The sequence below is a fragment of the Papio anubis genome, chromosome 9 (genome assembly GCF_008728515.1).
Source record: "Papio anubis isolate 15944 chromosome 9, Panubis1.0, whole genome shotgun sequence".
NCBI lineage: Eukaryota > Metazoa > Chordata > Mammalia > Primates > Cercopithecidae > Papio > Papio anubis.
Genome location: NC_044984.1, coordinates 109,049,112 through 109,071,633, shown reverse-complemented (window position 1 = coordinate 109,071,633; position 22,522 = coordinate 109,049,112). Strand labels below are relative to the sequence as shown.

General features: G+C 49.2%; 1 long non-coding RNA gene and 1 other non-coding gene across 3 annotated transcripts; both read right to left on the bottom strand.

Annotated features, from left to right (window-relative positions):
* Positions 1-659: 659 nt before the first annotated feature.
* On the bottom strand, positions 660-13,257 carry LOC108581128. 2 transcript variants are annotated; one of them, XR_002515870.2, is made up of 3 exons: positions 13,033-13,257; positions 9,581-9,683; positions 660-697 (listed from the first exon to the last, which is right to left on the bottom strand). It is a non-coding gene; the product is annotated as an uncharacterized LOC108581128 (long non-coding RNA). The 2 variants fall into 2 exon arrangements; XR_004176210.1 differs by lacking the exon at positions 13,033-13,257 and adding an exon at positions 11,394-12,635.
* On the bottom strand, positions 10,626-10,720 carry LOC116269058. The gene has a single exon (XR_004176378.1). It is a non-coding gene; the product is annotated as a small nucleolar RNA SNORA27 (small nucleolar RNA).
* Positions 13,258-22,522: the final 9,265 nt, after the last annotated feature.

Sequence of the window (22,522 nt, the reverse complement as noted above, 5' to 3'; positions counted from 1 at the left end):
AGATTCAGGTTAAACACAGTGACTTTTCCAAGGTCACTCACCCAGTGTGATATAGCAACCCTGCTGAATCTCTCTCTTTCACAGGCAAGAGAGAGAGAGAGTAAGAAATGAGCCTGGGCCAGGCACAGTGGTGCACACCTGTAATCTCAGCACTTCGGGAGGCCTGGCCCGGGGGATCACTTGATCCCAGGAGTTGGAGACCAGCCTGGGCAACACAATGAAACCCCGTCTCTACAAAAGATAAAAAATTAGCTGGGCATGGTGGTGCACACCTGTAGTCCCAGCTACTCAGGAGGCTGAGATGGGAGGATCACTTGAGCCCAGGAGGTTGAGGCTACAGTGAGCTGTGATTGTACCACTGCAGTGCAGCCTGGGTGACAGGGCGCTCCCCTACCTCCTCCTCCAAGAGATTAAAAAAAAAGCCAGGCATGGTGGCTCATGCCTGTAATCCTAGGACTTTGGGAGGCCGAGGTGGATTGATCATCTGAGGTCAGGAGTTCGAGAAGAGCCTGGTCAACACGGTGAAACCCGTCTCTACTAAAAATACAAAAATTAGCTGGGCATGGTGGTACTCACCCGTAGTCCCAGCTACTTGGGAGGTTGAGGCAGAAGAATCGCTTGAACCTGGGAGGCAGAGGTTGCAGTGACCAAGATTACGCCATTGCACTCCAGACTGGGCAACAAAGTGAGACTCTGTCTGAAAAACAAAACAAAAACAAAAGTGAAAAAAGAAATGAGCCTGAGCTTTGATTACTGTTTTCTGCTGATTCTCGTCTCACTGATTTTCTTTCTTCTCTCACCGATTTGCATTAGAACCGGGTTTTGTGTCTGCATTTTTGTCGCTAAGCTTCCAGCACCCATCCCCGTGCAGAAACAGAATTTCTCCTCTCTAGAAAACAGCTTTTTTGGCTGGAGAAATGCTGTTTTCTCCTCCATGTAGGAGCAGGAGGCAATCTGAATAGTTAGCTTTTGGAAGGCAAATTTGGCATCCGGGATTGTTTTCTGCCTTATTAAACTTTTCAGAAACTGTATCTCTTTTAAACAGCCTGTGGGGGCTCTCCCCCCACCCAGTTCCCCCTCCAAAGGACCCTCTCTATCAGCCCACACGTTCCCTCATCCCATCTGTCAGAGGCTGGAGCCAAAACATGTCCCAGGAAAGCCGGAGGAAGGGGCGAGGCAGGGAGAGAGATGCTAATTATCATCACAGAACCTTTGAAAAGTATCTTGAGCAAATCGAGTTTGTCTAAAACGCATCCAGCGTTTAACATTTAATAGGAGCTGATCAACTTAATGCACCATATGCGATGGGTAAACGGATCCTTCCCCTTTAAGGGCCTGTTGACGTGAGGTGAAGGAGAAAAACAGTTGTTATGATTCAGAAACTCAGGATGAACCCAATTAATCAATGCTGGGATGATTTGAATCATGTGGCCAATGCTTGGTCACCTCTCTGATATCCTATCCTCAGCCCTCGGAAGACGCAGACGTGATTAATGTCACCTGTGACCACCACGTCTCCAGGCAAGACCCCCCCCAAACCTGGCAGACAGAGAAACAAATTAGATCCAAAGGTACGGGATCAGTTTCAGAGGGGACAGGCCCCTGGCTGGGGAGGGGGATGGTCTCTGGGGGTGCCTAGCCTGGCCCGTCTGTCACAGGCGGGCAGAAGATAGAGGCCAGACCATGTGGGGGCTGGGAGAGAAGGAAGGCTTGGAGATGGGGTGCTGGTAGTAAGGGCATACGACAGGCTCAAACCTCAAAGCTCAAAGCGCTTGGCTGGGGCCCTGAGCACGCCTGCATCTTTGAGGTTTTTTTTTTTTTTCTTTTCTTTTTTTGGTATAAAAATAATTGCTCAAGCTTTTCCTCCCTCTTAGGGTTACAGTCAGTCATGTCTGCCCTGGGCCTTGGCTGGGAGGAAATGAGTTTGAGAGAGAGAGAGGGTGAGTGTTAATCAGAGTTACTTTGATTGCTTTGAAAGTCTCTGCCTGTTACACACACACACACGCACACACGTTTTTATCCCTACTCCAAATAGCTTCTCAAGTTCATGAATTACACGATGGGGACTCCTCCTCTTTTTTAAATCTCCTGATTCATTCTTTTTTGTTCCTTCCTCTTTTTTGTATCTTTTATCTCCCCCTGCTCTCCTACCATCCTTCTTTCATTCATTCAACCAACATTTCTAGGAGTGCTGGAGGCACCTGGGGGACTTCCTGGGAAAGGAAGATAAGATTCTGGGAAAGATAAGCAGCCTAAGATAGCAAAGATTCCCATTTCCTCATTTTTCTCACTGACTTCCCAAGTCTGTGATGCTGCTGAAGTCTAAATGTCTCAAATCCTGTTTTGCAGTTCCTCCGCCCCACCCCGCTCAAAGCCTTTGCTAGCCCCACCTCCACCTGGAGCATCAACCCCTTATCCTTGGGGATAATGGACTTTCCATCAAGACTAGCCCCAGATGCTTCCCCATGACGTCATCCTGGACCATCCAGCAATCATTAAGCTCTACCTCCTCTCAAGTCACTGGAAGTACACACCAAGACTTCCAGAGCCTTATTTACATTGTCAGTGCTGTATCCCCAGCGCCCAGCCCCTAGCATGGTGCCTGGCACATAGTATGTGCTATAAGTATCTGTTGAATAACTGAATGAAGAGTGCTATAGAAAATTTCAGCTTGACATCACCCTATTGACTTTTTTGTATTTTCTTGTTTTTTTCTTTCTTTCTTTTTTTTTTTTTTTGAGACAGAGTCTCACTCTGTCATCTAGGCTGGAGTGCAGTGACGTGATCTCAGTTCACTGCAACCTCCACCTCCTAGGCTCAAGTGATTCTCATGCCTCAGCCTCCCTAGTAGCTGGAATTACCAGCGCCCACCACCACGCCCGGCTAACTTTTGAATTTTTAGTAGAGATGGGTTTTTACCATGTTGGCTATGTTGGTCTCAAACTCCTGACCTCACGTGATCCACCTGCCTCAGCCTCCCAAAATGCTGGAATTATAGGCATGAGCTACCATGCCTGACCCCACCCTATTGACTTTACAAATGTGCTAATTAAAAAATAATAAATACACCTTGTCTTCTTCCAGAAAGATTTTAAGATTTATTTGCAATGCAGATTCCTAGACCAGAAGAAGCTGGATTCTATAGGTCAGGAGTGTGGCCCTGGAATCTGGGCCAGGGGGCTCTGATGCATGCACTCTTCAGAAAACTGAGGAACTCTACTGGGAACAATAGAGAGCCACTGAATGTTTGAGAGTACAAGCATGACTCTTTCAGTATGTGCTTAAAGGAGGGCATGCTGGCTGCAGTCTAGGAGCTTCAGTAGAGGAACCAGGGGTGGGTGGGAATGAAGGGTTAGGAGACCACATGAGGAATAAGGATAGAAGTTCCAGAACTTTCTTGTGAGCTCAGAGGCAGAATCTTATTAAAAGAGGGTTTAGGAGACTTAGCATGGTTTACTTGGAGTATTTTAGGAGAACCAATGGGAACTTGAGAGAGGCTAAAACCATCCCTTCCTAGGCTTTACCTCTACATGGAAGCAAGTGCCATTAAAATGGAGAAACTGGCAAATCACAAAGTTGAACTATGTGTGGGGAAGGAGTAAGTGAAAGAGAGAAAGGAAAGTTATGCCCCTTCTCTACTTCTATTTCTTCCTCTCTCCATTTCTGAAAGCCCCCCGGCAACCCCCAACGTTCCAATTTCAGCGGCACCCGCACCCCCAAACCTGCAGGGTCTGCAGAGACCAGACTCATAGCTTCTCCCCTCCCTGGGTGCTCACAAGAGCATCTGGCCACGGACCCTGAGCTCTGGCCACGGCATCTGTTTGCAATGTTTGACTCGGTAGTTTTATTTCTGCTTGGCGGTATAATATAAACTATCTTGTTACACGGCAGGCAGGCTGGGCGCAGAGCCGGGCCGCTCTGCAACTCTGCTGCAGAACCAAAAGCGAAGCGTAAATGAGCTGGTGGGATTGGACAAGGCCCCCTTTGCAGTCAGAGGAAACGGCGGCTCTCCTTGAAAGTTCTCCCCGGCTTGGGCCTCTGCTGTTTCAATCCCAGTGCAGCCTCTGGCCGACCCCTGGAATCTATACCACCTACAACCCCCATGAATATGCACACACACAAATACACACGCCCCACCACATCTTGTCCATTTCTGGGGCCTACAGAGCTAGACCAGAACTCCTGGCTACAAGGGCGAATGTTAGTTAAAAGCTTGACTTCTGAAGTGAGCCTGTCTGCCTGTGAATTGTTGCCATGTGAGCTTGGGCAAATGCCCTCCTCTCCCTGGGTCTCAGTTTCTTCATCTGTAAAATGGGGTTCATGATAATTACTCCCATGTTACAAAGCTGTTCTGAGCCTTTTATGAGGCAGTATTTGCAAAGTGCTAAGAGTAGCGCCCTGTATGTGGTGTGCGTTCAATAAATGTTGGCCGTTACTACAAACATTAGGATGTTTGAAACGAAATTCAAGAAAGACCAGCTCGCGCTGGGAGCAGCAACTGGGTGTTACCATTACACTCACCCCAGAGTGAAGGAAATTAACATCCTCTCAGGATGCTGGGGCAAGAACAAAAGGAAATTTCCCCTTTTCTCACAGGATCCCCTTTGGGGTGGGGGGGCCAGTCCTCTACTTGGAAGTAGGAGACGGGTAGGCTCCCATGCCTGACTCTCCAAATAAACAGATATTGGAGGGGAGTTCTGAGATGTTTTTTGTTTTTTGCAGAGATGGGATGTCATTATGTGGCCCAGGCTGGTCTCTAACTCCTGCGCTCAAGCAATCCACCCCCCTCTGCCTCCCAGGTAGCTGGGATTATAGGCATGAGCCACCACACCCAGCCAGTTCTGAGAGCTGATGGAGGGGCAGGAATCCCCTCCCCAGCTTCCTGATTTCTCATGTCAGTGGAGGAAGTTGAGGTGAAGAAACGACGGAATCTATACTCTGGGAGGCCCTGAACTTATCCCAAGCTCAGCTGCCCTTGGGTGGATGTTCTTGTCCCTGACTGTGGTGGGAGGACAGACTTCTGCCCTACCACAGACCCTGTCTTTGGGCATTCCCAATGACAAAGGGGCAGTCCTAGATCCAGAGGAACAGTCCCTGTGCCCCGCAGCCCAGCAGCCTCCCTCTAGGAGACTGAGAGACAGCCTTCCCTTTTCTGTGTTTTTCTCTGCCTTTAATGCTCAGCCTAGAGCTTGGAATACGCTAGGTGCTCAACAAAAGTGGAACGTGTGTGTGCTCACGGGAGCGTGCTGCAGCAATTAAAGCTTGTGTGTACGTGTTGGACCTTCCTGAGTGTGTGCGCACATATTGGATGAGGACGCTTGTATCTTGGGGAGGTCCTGTGACCCTGTGATACACGTGTGTGCATACACTCATGTCCCTACCACTGAACATGGACGCTCTGTGTGCCCAATGAGTGTCTGCTTGAGGCCCTGCCTGGCCACAGACAGCCTTGGGAAGTCCATGCTCAGATGGCCACTCCAGGCCTGACAAGATGAAAATTTTCAATTGGAGATGGGGTGTGCTGGGGTGGAAGTAGGGTTATTGAAAACCATTTAGGCTGGGTGCAGTGGCTCAAGCCACCTCGAATCTGTAAGCTCAGCACATTGGGAGGACTCAATGGAAGTTCAAGGAGTTCGAGGCGTTCAAGGTCAGACTGGACAACATAGCAAGACTCTATCTCTACAAACAATAAAAATAAATTACTTTATTTATAAAAATGAAGAAAGTAGTGGCCCTCACTACTCAAGAGGCTGAGGCGGGAGGCTTGTTTGAGCTCAGGAGTTGGAGACTGCAGTGAACCACGATCACACCACTGCACTACAGCCTGGGTGACAGAGCAAGACCCTGTCTCTACAACAAAACAAAACGAAATGAATTTACATGGATTTGGTTTTCTGTCCACCACTGGCCACAAATCACAATGACTAGTTCTCTCGTTTCACTCTATCTCTGCTCTCTGTACGTGTGTGTGCGCGCGTACATGCACGCATGCCTGCGTACCCTGTCTCTATCTTTCTGCCTCCGAACCTGCCTCCATCTCTCTTTTCTGTGTTTCTCTGGATCCCGCTCTCTTTTCTGCATGAGTTTGACTCTGAGTCTCCTTGCTCTCCTCCCCGCCCCATCTGTGTGGGTCCAGCAGCCCGCCCCCCCTGCTGGCCTGTGAATCATCACTCAGCGGCCCTGCCTGATCCAATGCGGGCCCCTTTGTTCACAGCCTACCCCCACAAGCACTCCTCCACCCCTGTATCACCCTCCAGACCCTGCTCTCCTTTGCTCCTTTCCAAGTGGCCACCTCTCCAGCCCGTAACGTAAACAAAATGCATGCCTGCCCTAACCAGGACAGCACTCAGGCATACAGAGGTGGGAGACAAGGGTCAGAGCTTGGCCACCTGCCATGTGACCCCTGGGGCCATTAAGGAGACACCCCATCACCATTCCCTCTGCCCCACAATTCCTCCCCGCTGCAGCTCCAAGCACCCCTGGGCAGCCTGCAGCACCTGGCAAGGGCAAGTTCGCATTGAGGTTGGAGGCCAAATGCCTTCCCTGACTCTGGGTGGCCTTGACCAAGTCAGCGTCCCTCTCTGAGTCTGAAACATAATGCCCAAGGCCAACCTGCCTCTAACTGGAGGGACACCGCAGAGCCCCCCATGCCTCCCGGTGCTTGGTGGCATCCTTTACTCCTCCCATTTCCTGGAGCAGATGCAGAAAGCCTAAAATTTCCGTAGTGAAAAAGTCAGCTCCCCCACAGAGTCTCAAGGAACAGGAATCTCAGGGTAAATCCACCCCAAAGCATCCATCAGCACACTTCTGAAGATACTGTTCACAACCTAAATGATACCAATAATTGCAGAAACAATGGACTTCCTGAGACTCTGGCTTCGGGTGTCTGTGGTCACGTCAAGGACAGTCCAGCTTAATGCCCAATTTAGGGCAGGGAGGAAAGGGAGATGGGAGTTCGGGGGGCGGTTTGTTTGTTTTGGTTCATTTTTTTGAGACGGAGTCTTGCTCTGTCGCCCAAGGTGAAGTACAATGGGGCAATCTTGGCTCATTGCAACCTCTGCCTCTGGGTTCAAGAGATTCTCCTGCCTCAGCCTCCCGAGTAGCTGGGATTACAGGCATGTGCCACCTCACCTGGCTAATTTGTGTGTGTGTGTGTGTATTTTTAGTAGAGAGGGGGTTTCACCATGTTGGCCAGGCTGGTCTTGAACTCCTGACCTCCAATGATCCACCCACCTAGGCCTCCCAAAGTGCTGGGATTACAGGCATGAGCCACCCCACCCACCCAGGAGTTTTCTTCTCTCTGTCACATTGCCTCTGCACGTCCCCTTCCTTTCCCCTCTGCCCAGCTAAAATCATCTGTAAAAGTCTTTCCCTGTCTTGGGGTCACTTACTAGCTGTGCGTCTTAGGCAAGTGTCTTCACCTCTCTGAATCTCAGATGTTATACTGTTAATTATAATACAGCTGGCTCACATTAGGGGCTAGACAAAGAACAGTCCTTAAATAACAGCAGTAATAATAATGAGGTGGAGGAAGGTGGGCTGGGTGAGGGTCTGCCGTGGACTATGTCTATGTGGGCCTCAAATCAGTTTGTATGCACATAAGCTGCTGTGGCTGCGTATATATGCAGGCATTGGCATGCAAAGCTTTTGGGCTTGGAGACCCTGAGCCAACACCCACCTGGAGTTCCACAGCCCCAAGAAAAAGGAGGCCCCACACAAATCCCAGTGATGGGGAGACAATCTACTTCTCTTGTGGAAGCACATGTAGCCTATCCCTGGGCTGGGATCCAGAGGCCCTTTGGGTGCCTGAGAAAGAAAGAGTGCTTCTTCAAAGACACAATGAATCTCCAACTGCCACCACCCTCCAGAGGCCTGGGAGCCTCGATTTCATAGAACGTCAGGATTTGGGGACTGGTTGTGCTTGGCTCTGCTTCCTGGCTGTGGCCTCATGAGCTTCTCAGAACATGATCACCACCAAGTGCCTGAGCAATTAAATAATCTGTACCGCCATGATTTTGCATGATTTGCATGTTCCCTGTACCACCGTGATTTTGCAGAAACTGAGGCCCAGGGAGATTGAATGACTTGCATAAAGTCATCGGAAGTTGAGGACAGAAGGGAAACACAGTTCTGTCTCAGGCTCTCTTAGGCCATACCCTTTCTGCTTCACCCAGAGCTGAGGGAAGTACTCTGGCCTGGGGTGGGGGCATGTGCAGTCATTCTCAGACCATTTGGATACCCTCTTTTTTTTTTTTTTTTTTTTGAGACGGAGTCTCACCCTATTGCCCAGGCTGGAGTGCAATGCCGCAATCTCAGCTCACCGCAACCTCTGCCTCCCAGGTTCAAGCGATTTTCCTGCCCCAGCCTCCTGAGGAGCTGGGACTACAGGCATGCACCACCACACCCAGCTAATTTTAGTATAGATGAGGTTTCACCATGTTGACCAGGCTGGTTTCGAACTCCTGACTTCAAGAGATCTGCCTGCCTTGGTCTCCCAAAGTGCTGGGATTACATTGGATTCCCTCTTGACTTAATGTAAGACCTTAGGTCATACTCCACCCCTCACCAGGTCTCAGTTTCCCCATCTAGACGGTAGCCGGACCTACCATTCTGAGGTCCTCTCATTCTATTTTGCAGCTTGCATCACAGAAAGTGAGAACCCACTTCCACCAGAATGTGTCAAATTCACATGAAGTCAGTGCCCACTGTGGGCCTCCTTCCTACTAGGGCAGGCAGCCCAGCTGTGCGGCTGAACTAATGGCTTAACCTTTCTGAGCCCCTTAAAGGAAACGATTGAAAGTCCTTACCTATAGAGCTGTTAACATAAGAGCTTAGCATCATGCTTAGTGTATAGTAAGTGCTCAATAAATGCTGCTGTTTTTAAAAGAGAGTCTCACTCTGCTGCCCAGGCTGGAGTGCAGTGGCACAATCTTGGCTCATTGCAACCTCTACCTCCTGGGTTCAAGCAATTCTTGTGCCTCAACCTCTCAAGTACCTGGAATTTCAGGCATGTGCCACCATGTCCAGCTAATTTTTGTATTTTTAGTGGAGACGGGGTTTCGCCATGTTGGCCAGGCTGGTCTCCAACTCCTGGCCTCAAGCAATCTGCCCACCTCGGCCTCCCAAAGTGCTGGGATTACAGGCATGAGCCACTGAGCCTGGTGTTATTATTTTTATTCTTATTTGCATCACCTGATTTCTGCCACTGCCCGGCTTTGATTACAAGATCTGCCTCCTCGCTCCCCCTAGTCCAGCCTTCATCTCCTCCACTGCCCGTTCTGCCCTTGGACTAAGAGGAGATGGGGTAGGAGATAGAGGGTGGACAGCACTCAGCTTGCCGGCTGGTGCCCCTGGCTAACTGCCCAAAGCCAAGGCTATCCACCCCAGAGAGGCCACCTTTGAAGTGACCGCCTTATGTAACTGCCCCATGCCCCCTCCCATCTTCCTGTTTGTCCCTAGAGTGACCTTGGGGAGGAAAACTGCAGTCCAGGACCAGTAAGTCTGGGGTTTCTTTCATGTGACTCAGGAGAGAGCTGGGAAGGGCAGAGGGATGCATATGGGTGGTTAGGGGTGCCTCTACCTGAGTTTAGGTCCTGCAGTCAGCTCTTTCTAGCTGTGTGATCTTGGGCAGGTTACTCAGCTTCTCTGTGCCTCAGTTTTCCTGTCTGTCATGTGGAAAGTACCTAATGCATAAAGACATTGTGAGAAATATGTAAGTAGACAGTTTACAGCAGTGCCTGGCACATAATTACATGCTTAATAAAGGGCAGTTGTGGCTGGGCACAGTGAATCATGCCTGTAATCCCAGCACTTTGGGAGGCCAAGGTGGGAGGATCACTTGAGGCCAGGAGTTCAACACTAGCCTGGCCAATATAGCGAGACCTCATCTCTATTTTTTTTTTTTATAAAAATTACACTATAAATGTATATTTAAAAGGGCAGTTGCTATAGGTACTTAATTTTTGTTTGTTTGTTTTCATGTTTCTTTTCAATATGTTTTCTCTGACAGGATGCAATGACAAGCACCCAGCTTCTCTGTTTTGTTTTAAGATAAGGTCTCTCTCTGTTGCCCACGCTGGAGTACTGTGGCACCGTCACAGTTCACTGAAGCTTTGACCTCCTGAGTTCAAGTGATCCTCCTATTCCAGCCTCCTGAGTAGCTGGGACTACAGGTACAAACCACCATGCTTGGCTAATTTTTAAAATTTCTTATAAAGGGCTGGGTGCAGTGGCTCATGCCTGTAATCCCAGCACTTTGGGAGGTCGAGGTGGGCAGATCACTGGAGATCAGGAGTTCGAGACCAACCTGACCAACATAGTGAAATCCCATCTCTACTAAAAGTACAAAAAATTAGCCGGCATGGTGGCAGATGCCTGTGATCCCAGCTACTGGGGAGGCTGAGGCAGGAGAATCGCTTGAACCTGGGAGGTGGAGGTTACAATGAGCTGAGATGGCGCTACTGCACTCCAGCCTGAATGACAGAGCAAGACACCGTCTCAAAGAAAAAAAAAAAAAAGAGAGACAGAATCTCACTATGTTCCCCAGGCTGGTCTCTAACTCCTGGCCTGAAGGGATTCACCTACCTCTGCCTCCCGAAGTTCTGGGATTATAGGCAAGAGCCACTGCACCTGGCCTCTGAGTTTTAAAAGGCTATTTCCTTTGCCCCACTTGAACAACCAATAAAGACATAAGCCCCAATGGTAAAGTGAAAGGGGAGTGGTATTTAATAATTGTATATTAAGCTGTAAGATAATTGTTGTTATTCAGAGCACTTGCTCAAAAGTGGATTTAGATTTTAGTAAGGTGGTTGAGAAACTAACCTCAACAGTCTGGCTGAGAAACTAACCTCAACAGTCAGCCTCAATTTCTCCCATCTGTAAAATGGGTGTTAACACCTAGCCACAAAACTGGCTGAAAATTGAAGGAGGCAATCTGTGGAAAGAACAGAGCTGGACACTTACTGAGTGCTGAAGCTTACTTCAGTTGAATCATTCCTTGTGTGTCTCCACTGTCTTCCTTCCCCAGACTTCTTTTTTTTTTGAGACCTAGTCTGGCTCCATCACCCAGGCTGGAGTGCAGGGGCGCCATCTCGGCTCACTGCAAGACTACAGGCACATGCCACCACACCCTGCTAATTTTTGTATTTTTAGTACACAGGGGATTTTACTATGTTGTCCAGGCTGGTCTCGAACTCCTGACCTCAAGTGATCCTCCCACCTCTGCCTCCCAAAGTGCTGGGATTACAGACCTGAGCCACCGCCCCGGCCCCTTTCCCAAGACTTCTAATGTGGGTTACGGAATGTGTACACACACACACACACACACACACACACGCCCACCATAACCCTTGAGAAGCACGGTGGTCGTAGGGGCATTTATTCTAGTGTTTCACCTCCCCTAACGCTTTTCGTCCTCCCAAACAGTCTGAAGGCGGCTGCTGAAAGGCTCCAATCCACCGGAACTCTCGGAGTAACCGCCTCCGCCTCCGCCTCCCCTCGCGGGTGTAGACCGAGACTCGCGCGAACGGGAGGGAGGAAGAATGTTTGCGCAGCCTTCAAACGACTTGGCAGGCAACAAGAGGGAAAAGGCCGCTCCAGGGAGAGTTCAAATTGAAATTACACGGAGGGAAGAACGTGCAGATCAGCGCTGAAGCTCATAAAAAAAAAAAAAAAAGAAAGAAAGAAAAAGAAAAAAAGCGAGGTGACTGAGAAGAACAAACACGCCTCCAAAAGGAAAATGGAAAAGTTCGTAAAATGCGCTCTTCAAAGCCTAGCAAGGGGGCGCGGGGGAGGAGGCGGGCAGTGGCCACCGGGCAAGGCCGCTGCCCCCTGGGCCGTTCCGCCTCGGAGTCTGGAAGGGCGAAATTGGCCCAACTTGCATTTCCTCTAACCGGGGAGGTCGAGCGCCTCTCGCCCTCTCCTCCGAAGCGCTTCTCCTGCTGGAAACCAGAGAGAGTGGGGAAACTGGCCAGGAGTTCGAACCTAAGCAGAGCCGGTGGTGACTGGGAGGACGTTCCCAATGGGAAGTCGCGGGCAGGGACAAAGCTAAGTCCTGAAAAGTAGGCCAAGGCTAGATCATTTGTTCGTTGGACATCGGGCATCGTCTGGGTTTTATTCAAACCGTTGGAAAACCTTAAAGTTTTAGGCAGGGGAATAGCATGACGTGATTGGGTCCTCCAGAGTAGAATCTAGACAGTCCCCCTCCAACCCTCTCCCAACTCCCCACAATTCTCCCAGCATCTCTACCTCCTCCCGCTTGGGAGAAGGACGAGATCCATGAAGTTCACGCGGTGCGCTCTGTAGGCCTCGGCTGGGAAAATCCAGCGCGCCCCTAGGCGCACGGGGAAGCGTCCACCAGAACCGCCTCTGGCTCCCCGGGTCAAAGTCCCCACCCTCAGTCTCCTTGTACAATTCATTAACTTTGCAGACACCCGTTTGATTCGCCGGATCATTCCCGGACGCTTTAGAGAAAAGCCTGGGCATTAACCTCAGGGCTCGTGCGCACTGCCCGACGTCACCACAAGTGCAGGATTCTCGGAAAAGATCAACCGCTCGAGCTCCCGAATCCCGGCAGCCCCTTGCCCGGGGAGAGATTCTCTCTCTCTCTCTCTCTCTCTCTCTCTCTCTCTCTCTCTCTCTCTCTCTCTGTCTCTCTCTCTCTCTCTCTCCTCTCTCTCTCTCTCGCTTCATGGACCTGAGAAAGAAATTTATTTTCTATAAACCACTGAACTGGGGCAGTGCCGGAAATTCTCCTCACTCTGCAGCTTCCAAGGTGCTTCCAACCCCATTGGCGCCGCAAGGATCCCACAAGATCGGGAAAACCGAGGCCTGGGAAGGGTCGGGTGCCCCCCAAGGCAGGCTGCTTGGAAGAAACGGAGCCGGCCTGAACCCCGCGTTTTAAGAGGCCTTTCTGACCTCTCAGAATTACTAGTTCGAGCCCCCTGGTCCATCCTGCTCGGAAATTCGGCCTCTGATCGAGGAAGCCCTGTGGGGAAGAGCGCTGGTTATTTATTCCCTTGTCTTCCTCCTCACCGTCACTACTCCACTCTCTTTCCCCTTCTCCCTGTCTGAGTTTGCTACCATTTCTTGGTCAGAGCCCCACAGCATAGATGCAGGGAGATGAAAACTCACAATTTCTCACTCCAGAGCATGCGCCTGCATTCACTGCATCAGGGTTCTCGAACCTTAAGGAGCTCGCAATCACCTGCGGGCTTTGTTAAAACCGGAATTCTGCGTCCCGCCCCCGGACACCTCATTCAATTGGTCTCAGCTGGGCCTGAGAATGCGCGTTTCTAACCGGCTCCCGGGGTACGTTTTGGGAAGGACTGCTCTGTGTGTTGCGTTGAAGCCCTCTAGGTTCCTTTGTTCATAACAAAAACCCTCTTTAGAGGAAAGGACGTCGTTCTTCTCTGTGTCCCCAGCGTTTACACAAGGCTTGCACACCAGTGCCTAATAAATATTTGGGCTTAATCATGAACGCTTAGAGCTGTCACCGTGGTTTACAGATGTTTAGCGTGTGCCTGGCATTTTTCTGGGCACATGAGGAGTATCTGTTTAATGCTAGTGACAATGGTGGGAGTTAAGACCCTTATTTTGACATGGATGGCTCAGAATGGGGATGCCAGGAACTGGGAGAGGAGACTCGGGGAAATCATGCCTGTATCCAGATGCATGGAAGCCAAGGTCTGCCCAAGGGACAGCTGAATCCCGCTCCACCAACCTGCGACAAAGCAGCTTAAAGGCACTGTTCAGGAAGACTCAGCTCTCCTGGCTGGTAATGGCTGGGAAAGGGCGGAATCACCTTCACAGAAGACCTACACCTCCAGAGTCCCTGTGCCATGGAATGTGTGCCCCTCATGCCCTTAAACGTCCACCTTGCAGTGCTTTTCCTTGCCGGTCCTTGGCGGGCAAACGGAGAGACCCAGCACCAAGCTTTCTATGCGGGAATCACCCCTCAACCTTTCTGAAGGATCCAGAACCTCTCTCCAGGGCTGGGAGGCCTCGGATTCTGGAGAATTCCACAACTTAGAGTCAAGAGGGATGGCCTATCCAAACAGTGGAGGTGATGTGGAGGATCTTGGCATTCCATGCACAATCCTAGCCCACCTGGGAGAACTGCCACTCAGGTGAGGGTCTTGGGCCTGGTGCTCCAGGAGAAGGGAAGAGGGTGCCCCTGGAGAGACTGGTGCTCCCATTTTACACCCTCCAGAGAAGTCTGGGACCACACTCCTGTGTTCCAACTCCATTGAGTCCTGCATGCAGCTTGGTGTTCCCTGGCCACATCATAAAAAGATTTACAAGACTATGTTAAACTGGCAGTAAAAACAATTAACTTTAATGGCACCTTGGGTGGGTGGCTGGGTGGGTCGGAAGGAGGGAAGGAGGGCGGGTGCTTCCTCCTCTTTGGACTGGGAATCCAGGTGAGGGAGGGGACCCGCTTTCAGGTCCCTTTTGGGTTTCTTCTATTTGCTCCTCCAGGGATCCTCCACGGGGCTCTGGAGTTCAGAGGTTCAAGGTTAAAGTGAAAAGAAGGCTGAGCATAGAGACTAAAGGAGACTTCAAGTCCCACTTGACAGTTCCTGGCTAAGTGATCCTAAACAAGCCTCTTAACCTCTCTGAGACTCAGTTTGCTCAGCTATGCAATGGGAATTTGTAAAAATAAAAATAAAATAAAAAAGCCTCCTCTGTCAGGGTTGTGAAGATTGCAAGTGACAGCAATTTGGAAGTACCTCCCACCATGCCTGGCATGTATGTCTGTGTGTTTGTGTGTATGGATATACATAAAGCATTGTGTGTGTGTGTGTGTGTGTATAAGCATTTATTAAGATTGTGTGTGTCTGTGTGTGTATGTTTAATAAATGTTAGTTTCTGGAGTGCTCAGGCTTTCCAGGTGTAAAATGAGGTGAAAAGACCAGGCTTTTGCAAAGGTCAGAGCCACCTTTCAGAACCCTGACTTAGCCAGCACCACTTAAATGTTGGTTTCCTGCTAAAATTGACCTGCTTGTCCGGCCAGTGACCCCGGAAGTGACCCCATGCTTGGGTAGACAGCAGCCCCAAGCTTTGAAAGTGACCTGGATTTCTGGAGCGCTGGCAAGGAAATGAGAGTGGCTGGGGGTAGGGGCAAGGTCTCTGCCTCCCGGGTCTCCTGGTCCAGTCCCGGAAAGCCCTAATTCTGCAGGTCTCCCTGGCCTGGAGACAATTAACCATCAATTGCAGAGAGACCTCTGTCTGTCTGTGTCTGTGTGTGGCCCTCTCAGCCAACCAGGACCAGGGAGGGATCCCCCACCAACCCTAGGACTGCCCATGTAAGGGCACTTGCCCATTGGCCTGCTGTTCTGCTTTGGGCAATGGGTGGGGACACAGAAGAGGGAAGAAGTCATCATTTCCCCCCATCCTCCTCTCCCAGAGGCCAGTTCTGTATGCTGCAGAAGAGGTCGATCCTGCCTTAACCTGCACCTCTCCCTAGAACTCAGTCAGGCCCCATCCATGAGGCCCCTGGCTCTGCCCCTCTCTGGTCCAACCACCTAGGAGCCCATGGCTAGATGCACTTAAGCCTGGAATGAAGCTGCTGTCATCAGACTCGAAGAATCCATTAAACACCAGATCCTGCATCCTGCCTTCTTCCTCCATGGGTTCCCAGCAGCAACTCAGTACCAATTCCGTTCATTCTGTACCTCTCTTCCCTGGCAGATACTTTCCCCTGTTTATTTCAGTTTAAAATTAAACAAATTTTAAAAGTTGAGATAATGATGGGAGGTAAGGTGAACAGGATAAAAATGTTGGGAAGCCAGGCACGGTGGCTCACGCCTGTAATCCCAGCACTTTGGGAGGCCGAGTCGGGGGGATCACGAGGTCAGGAGTTCAAGACCATCCTGGCTAACACAGTGAAACCCCGTCTCTACTAAAAATACAAAAAAGTAGCTGGGCGTGGTGGTGGGCACCTGTAATCCCAGCTACTCAGGAGGCTGAGGCAGAGAATTGCTTGAACCGGGGAGGCGGAGGTTGCAGTGAGCCAAGATCACACCACTGTACTCCAGCCTGGGCGACACAGCAAGACTCCATCTCAAAAAAAAAAAAAAAAGTTGGGAAAAGCCCAGTGATCTGAACTTGGGTATAAATCCTGGTTCTGCCACTTAACCTCCTGGGACCTTGGACTTACCATGTAGGCTTTCTGAGCTTAGCCAATACATCTATCTATAAGAGGTCTCTGTCGGGGCCAGCCCTATGCTCAGCCACATCGGATTCCCTTTCTGCTCAAAGGGGTATGTGTTTGTTTTTTCACTCTCTCTTTTTCCTATATCCCATGAGAGAAGTGTAGCACAGTGCTTTCAAGCAAGGGCACTGCAGACAGACTGCCTTGGTTTGAATCTGATTCTGCCTCTTACTAGCCAAGCCACTTTGGACGGGTTACTTCTCTCTTTCCTCTTCTTTTTTAAAAATTATTATTATTACTATTCTGAGACAGAGTCTCACTCTGCCACCCAGGCTGGAATGCAATGGTGTGATCTCAGCTCAATGCAACCTCCACCTCCTGGGTTCAAGTGATTCTCCTACCTTAGCCTCCTGAGTAGCTGGGACTACAGATGTGTGCCACCACGCCCAGCTAATTTTTGTATTTTTTAGTAGAGACAGGGTTTCGCCATGTTGCCCAAGCTGGTCTCAAACTCCTGACCACAGGTGATCCACCTGCCTCAGCCTCCCAAAGTGCTGGGATTACAGGTGTGAGCCACTGTGCCCGGCTCTTGATGACTTTTTGTACCACCAAATAAACTAGTTTTCCTTACTTCTCGAGTTCTAGTTATGAAAAAAAAACAATTTTTTTTTTTTTTTAGCCAAGGCTGGAGTGCAGTAGCGCCACCTTGGCTCACTGCAACCTCTGCCTCCCACCTTCAAGTGATTCTCCTACCTCAGCTTCCCAAGTAGCAGGGATTACAGGCTCATGCCACCACAGCCGGCTACATTTGTTTTTCTTCTTTGAGACAAAGTCTCACTCTGTCGCCCAGGGTAGAGTACAGTGGCACAATCTCAGCTCACTGAAACCTCCATCTCCCGGCTTCAATCAAGTCTCCTGCCTCAGCCTCCTGAGTAGCTGGGACTATAGGCACACGCCACCATGCCCGGCTAATTTTTGTATTTTTAGTAGAGACGGAGTTTTGCTATGCTGGCCAGGCTGGTCTCGAACTCCTGGCCTCAAGTGATCCACCTGCCTCAGCCTCCCAAAGTGCTGGGATTACAATAAAAAGTCTTTATTATTTAAGGCCAAAGTTGGGATTTTCCTTGCAGAAAATATATATATATATGTAACTAATATACCTTTTTTACCAAGTGACCTTGATTGGAAACCCACGGTGTGGCCTCTTCACTAAGCATCCTCTGGCAGGGTTGGGGAGTGGGGCACTTTTCTCCAGACGTGCTTTTGCTCTGTCTCCACTGGATTCTCTGGTCAGATTTTAGGCCTGCATTCTACTCTAGCAGGAGATGCTGTCTGACTCTAAGGCCAGGTCAGAAAAGACCATTCAGCTTCCACTTGGTTCTCACAGAACACATGTTCTCTGGTGCTCAATCTCAAGAACTTCTTTCTTAGAATTTGGTCACCATGACATGAAGAATCCCAAGATGCAAGAAGAGGCCATGTGGAGGTCCTCCAATCAACTGTCCCAGCTGAGCCCCGCCTTTGAGTCATCCAGCCCCAGTTCCAGACATATGAGTAAAAGAGGCTTCAGATGGCTCAGGCTCTCAGCTATTCAAAACATGCCCAGTCATTCAAGTCTTCCCACCTGAGGCCCAGACATCGCAGAGCAGCAAGAAGCTATTCCCACTGTTTCATTCCTAAATGCCTGACCCTCAGAATTTGTGAGCATCATAAAACAGTTGTTCCTAGGCCACTAAGTTAGGGGTGGTTTGTTACAGTGCAGTAGATACCTGGTACGATGACATGCATCCATCTGAGCCTCAATTTTCCCATCTGCAAAATGTGGATATGAGGGTCTTCCAGAGGAGATCCGGGAAGTGAGTGGGCCCATATAAACAGCAGATGACCCGCAGCCTAAGGCCCACTGGATTCGAGAGATTATAATACAATATGCCACTCAAATAAAGTGAGGAGCACAGACTAGGCACCCTGAGATTCTCAACACCCAAATTCCCTCCTCCCTCCAGCCACTCCCAGAGAAATTCAGACCAACACTTCATCCAGATCTTATGTCCAAAAGGAATTCCCACACCCCACACCCCGCCACCACCAACTTTCCTTTCCATTCCAATCAGAGAATTAATTTCCAGAAAGCAAGACTGCCAACAGCAGAAATAAATCACAACAGAGCAGGAGATGAATATTATCTAAAGTGAAACAATTTAGCAAAAATCTCTCCCCCTCCCTCACCCCACTCCAAACCAATAACAATTCAATTATTTGGCCGTCACTCTAAATGAGGGGGCAGCCACGTGGCATCCTTGGCGTGGGAAGGGGAACACTTTGGAAAAGGAGATGAAAACCAGCCAGGGGAACACACTGATTAGACAAACAGGAGGCAAAGCAGGGAGGTGCCCAGCCCTGGGATCAGGGAAAGGAAGAACAGCCAGCACCCTCATGTTCACTGGCCTAACACTTTGTTAGACATGATGCTATTACATCCATTACTGTGCTTGACCTTCTGAGAAGGCCTGAGATGTTGACTGAGATAATGTAATCCATTCCTATTCAAAAGACACAGGAAGTGGTGTTCAGAAAAACATTTTTAAAATTTCATTTGAGACGGACTCTCTGTCTCCCAGGCCAGAGTGCAGTGGCACAATCTCGGCTCACTGCAACCTCCACCTCCCAGATTCAAGTGATTCTCCTGCCTCTACCTCCCAAATAGCTGGGATTGCAGGCATGCACCACCATGCCAGGCTAATTTTGTATTTTTAGTACAGGTGGGGTTTCACCATGTTGGCCAGACTGGTCTCAAACTGATCACCTCAAGTGATCCATCCACCCCGGCCTCCCAAAGTACTGGGATTACAGATGTGAGCCACCGCGCCTGGTCCAGAAAAACTTTTAGGTGTGATAAAAGGAGCTCTCAATTTGGAGTGGGAAGAAGTTGATGTGTTCATTTAACCCACGACTGTTTTGTCTTTCGTTTAGTTTTGGGATGGGGTTTTGGTTTTGGTTTTAATTGAGACAGGGTCTTGCTGTGTCATCTAGGCTAGGGGGGCAGTGGTGTGATTATAACTCACCTCAGCCTCGACCTCCTGGGCTCCAGCAATCCTCCCACCTCAGCCTCCCGAGTAGCTGGGACTACAGGTGCGCACCACCATGCTCAGCCTAATTTTTAAGTTTTAAGTAGAAGTGAGGTCTCTCTATGTTGCCTAGGCTAGTCTCAAACTCCTGGGCTCAAGCAATTCTCCCACCTCAGTCTCCAGAAGTGCTGGGATCACAGGTATGAGCCACCATGCCCAGTCCCATGATTATTTTGAAAACCTACAAAAACGCCCATGCCTAAATACCCTGACTTGATCATTACCTGTGTATGCATGTATTGAAATATCACATGTGACCCATAAATGTTTGTACACATTTGTACAAATATTATGTATCAATTAAAATGTTTAAATAAAGATACTTTTTAAACACCAGTGGAGCTTACATTTTACTATAAAGAGAAATATAATCAAGCACAAGCGTCATAAGTAAGGGAATTCCATGGCTTGTTAAAAGGCAAAATGTAGCCGGGCACAGTGGCTCATGTCTATAATCCCAGCACTTTGGGAGGCCCAGGCAGGTGGATCACTTGAGGCCAGGAGTTTGAGACCAGCCTAGCCAACATGCTGAAACCCTGTCTCCCCTAAAAATACAAAAATTAGCCAGGCATGGTGGTGCAAACTTGTAATCCCAGCTACTCAGGAGGCTGAGGCACAAGAATTGCTTGAACCCAGGAGGCAGAGGTTGCAGTGAGCTGAGGTCATGCCACTGCACTCCAGCCTGGGTGACACAGCAAGACTCTGTCCCCCCACAAAAAATAAAAATAAACTAAATAAAAGGCAAGATGTGCTATCAAAATAGAACAAACAAGAGCAAGGTAGTTTGGAGGGGGAAGGAGAGGTTTGTACTTTTGGATGGAGTGGACAGCAGAGGCCTCAATGAGAAGGATCATATGAGCAGACTTGAAAGACATGGAGGGGCCAGGTGCAGTAGCTCATGCCTGTAATCCCAACACTTTGGGAGGATGAGACAGGCAGATCACCTAAGGTTAGGAGTTCAAGACCAGCCTGGCCAACATGGCAAAACCCTGTCTCTACTAAAAATACAAAAATTAGCCGGGCATGGTGGTAGGCACCTGCAGTCCCAGCCACTGGGGAGGCCGAGGCAGGAGAATCACTTAAACCTGGAAGGCAGAGGCTGCAGTGATCTGAGATCACACCACTGCACTCCAGCCTGGGTGGCAGAGCAAGACTCTGTCAGAAAAGAAAAAAAAAAAGAAAAGAAAAGAGGAAGGGAGGAAGGGAGAGAGAGAGAAAGAAAGGGAGAGAGAGAGAGAGAGAAAGAGAGAGAGAAAGAAAGAAAGAAAGAAAGAAAGAAAGAAAGAAAGAAAGAAAGAAAGAAAGAAAGAAAGAAAGAAAAAAAGAAAGAAAGAAAAAGAAAGAGCGGGAGGGAGGGAGGAAGGAAGGAAGGAAGGAAGGAAGGAAGGAAGGAAGGAAGGAAGGAAGGAAGGAAAGAGAAGAAAAGAAAGACATGGAGTAGGCTGGGCACAGTGCTTTATGCCTGTAATCCCAGCACTTTGAGAGACCCGGGAGAGAGGACTGTTTGAGGCCAGGAATTCAAGACTAGCCTGGGCAACATAGCAAGACCCTTTCTCTACAAAAAAATTTAAAAATTAGCTGAACTTGGTGGCATGCGTCTGTAGTCCCAGCTACTTGGGAAGCTGGGGTGGGAGGACCACTTGAGCCTGGCTGGTCAAGGCTGCAGTGAGTTGTGATTGTGCCACTGCATTCCAGCCTGGGCAACAGAGCAAGACCATAACTCAAAAAAATAAATAAATAAAAATTAAAAAAAGAAAGAAAAAGAAAAAGAAATGATATAGGAGAGAGGGAGGAACCAGTCCCACATCAAAGAAATCTTTAAGCAAAATAAATGATCAGAAGCCCAATTCTACCACTTACTAGCTAAGCGACCTTGAGCAAGTCCATCTCTGATCCTCAGCCTCCTCATCTGTAAAAGGGGTGTCCTGTTCCCTAGAGTTGTTTGCAAAGATTGTGAGATGATATATGTCAGTGCCTCCCAGGGTACCCAGCTTATAGTAAGTTCTCTGGTCTCAATTTTTAAAGTCAGTGCTCTGGAAATCTTAATTTGCAGAGCATTTTCCTTCTCATCTGCAAAAACAAGTTCCATCAAGTATCCTCCCACCATAGAATTAGGATTCTAGTCCTAAGAATTAACAGACTACAGGACAATCCACAAGGCCAACCATCTCCTCCACACCGGGTGCCTTCTAAGTGCCCGGCACCCTGCCAGCCTCTTTCCATGTGCTTATCTCAGTCACCCTCCCCGTCATGCTTTGAGGCCAGTAATTACTATCACCATGCCAGCCTCAAAGCCTGTGCTCTCAAATTCCCATGATGTCACGTCACTAAGCAGGTCTCAGCTGTCACTTCCAGTCCCCTAGAAGAGGCCACAGATATGCAGGTTGCCCAAGAGATGGAAAGAACTGGAGGAAATTCTGGCCTCGGTTACAGAATTCTGTCCCTTGAGTGGACACTGGGAAGAAAGAATTCTGTTACTATCATCCCCAGAGACCCATCTGAAATGGAGTGCCACTGTGTCCTCACTCTGATATCACTATCTGGACTCAGTGGTCTTGAAAAAGGTGGTATAGCATAAAGCTTAAAAGCCACTAGCTTTTAACATCTAGCCAGTTACGGCAGAATGCACCTATAGTCCCAGCTACTCAGGAGGCTGAGGCGGGAGGATTCCTTGAGCCCAGGCAGTTGAGGCTGCAGTAAGCTATGATCTTGCCACTATACTTGAGCCTGAGTGACAGTAGAGGTCTTGTCTTTAAAAAAATTAAAAATAAATACATACATACACACATACATACCCCTTTGTCCTGGGTTCAACATCTAGCCTTACCACTTAGAAGCAAATATGACTCAAGAGAAGTTATGTAATCTCTCAATGCCTCATTTTCTTCATCTGTAAAATGGAGATAATGAGGAGTTGAGTCCACCCTCTCTCTCCCCCTTGGCAAGACCCCATTGCAATGGTCCCTATAAGCCAGGTGCAGAGATTCATACCTGTAATCCCAGCACTTTGGGAGGCCGAGGCAGGAGGATCACTTGAGCTCAGGAGTTTGAGACCAGCCTGGGCAACATACTCAAACACCCTCTCTATAAAAATTACAAAACTTAGCTGAGTGTGGTGGTGCACACCTGTCGTCGCAGCTATTCAAGAGGCTAAGGTAGGAGAATCACTTGGGTCCACGGGGTCAATACTGCAACAAGCCAAGTTCGTTCCACTGCACTCCAGCCTAGGCAACAAAGAGAG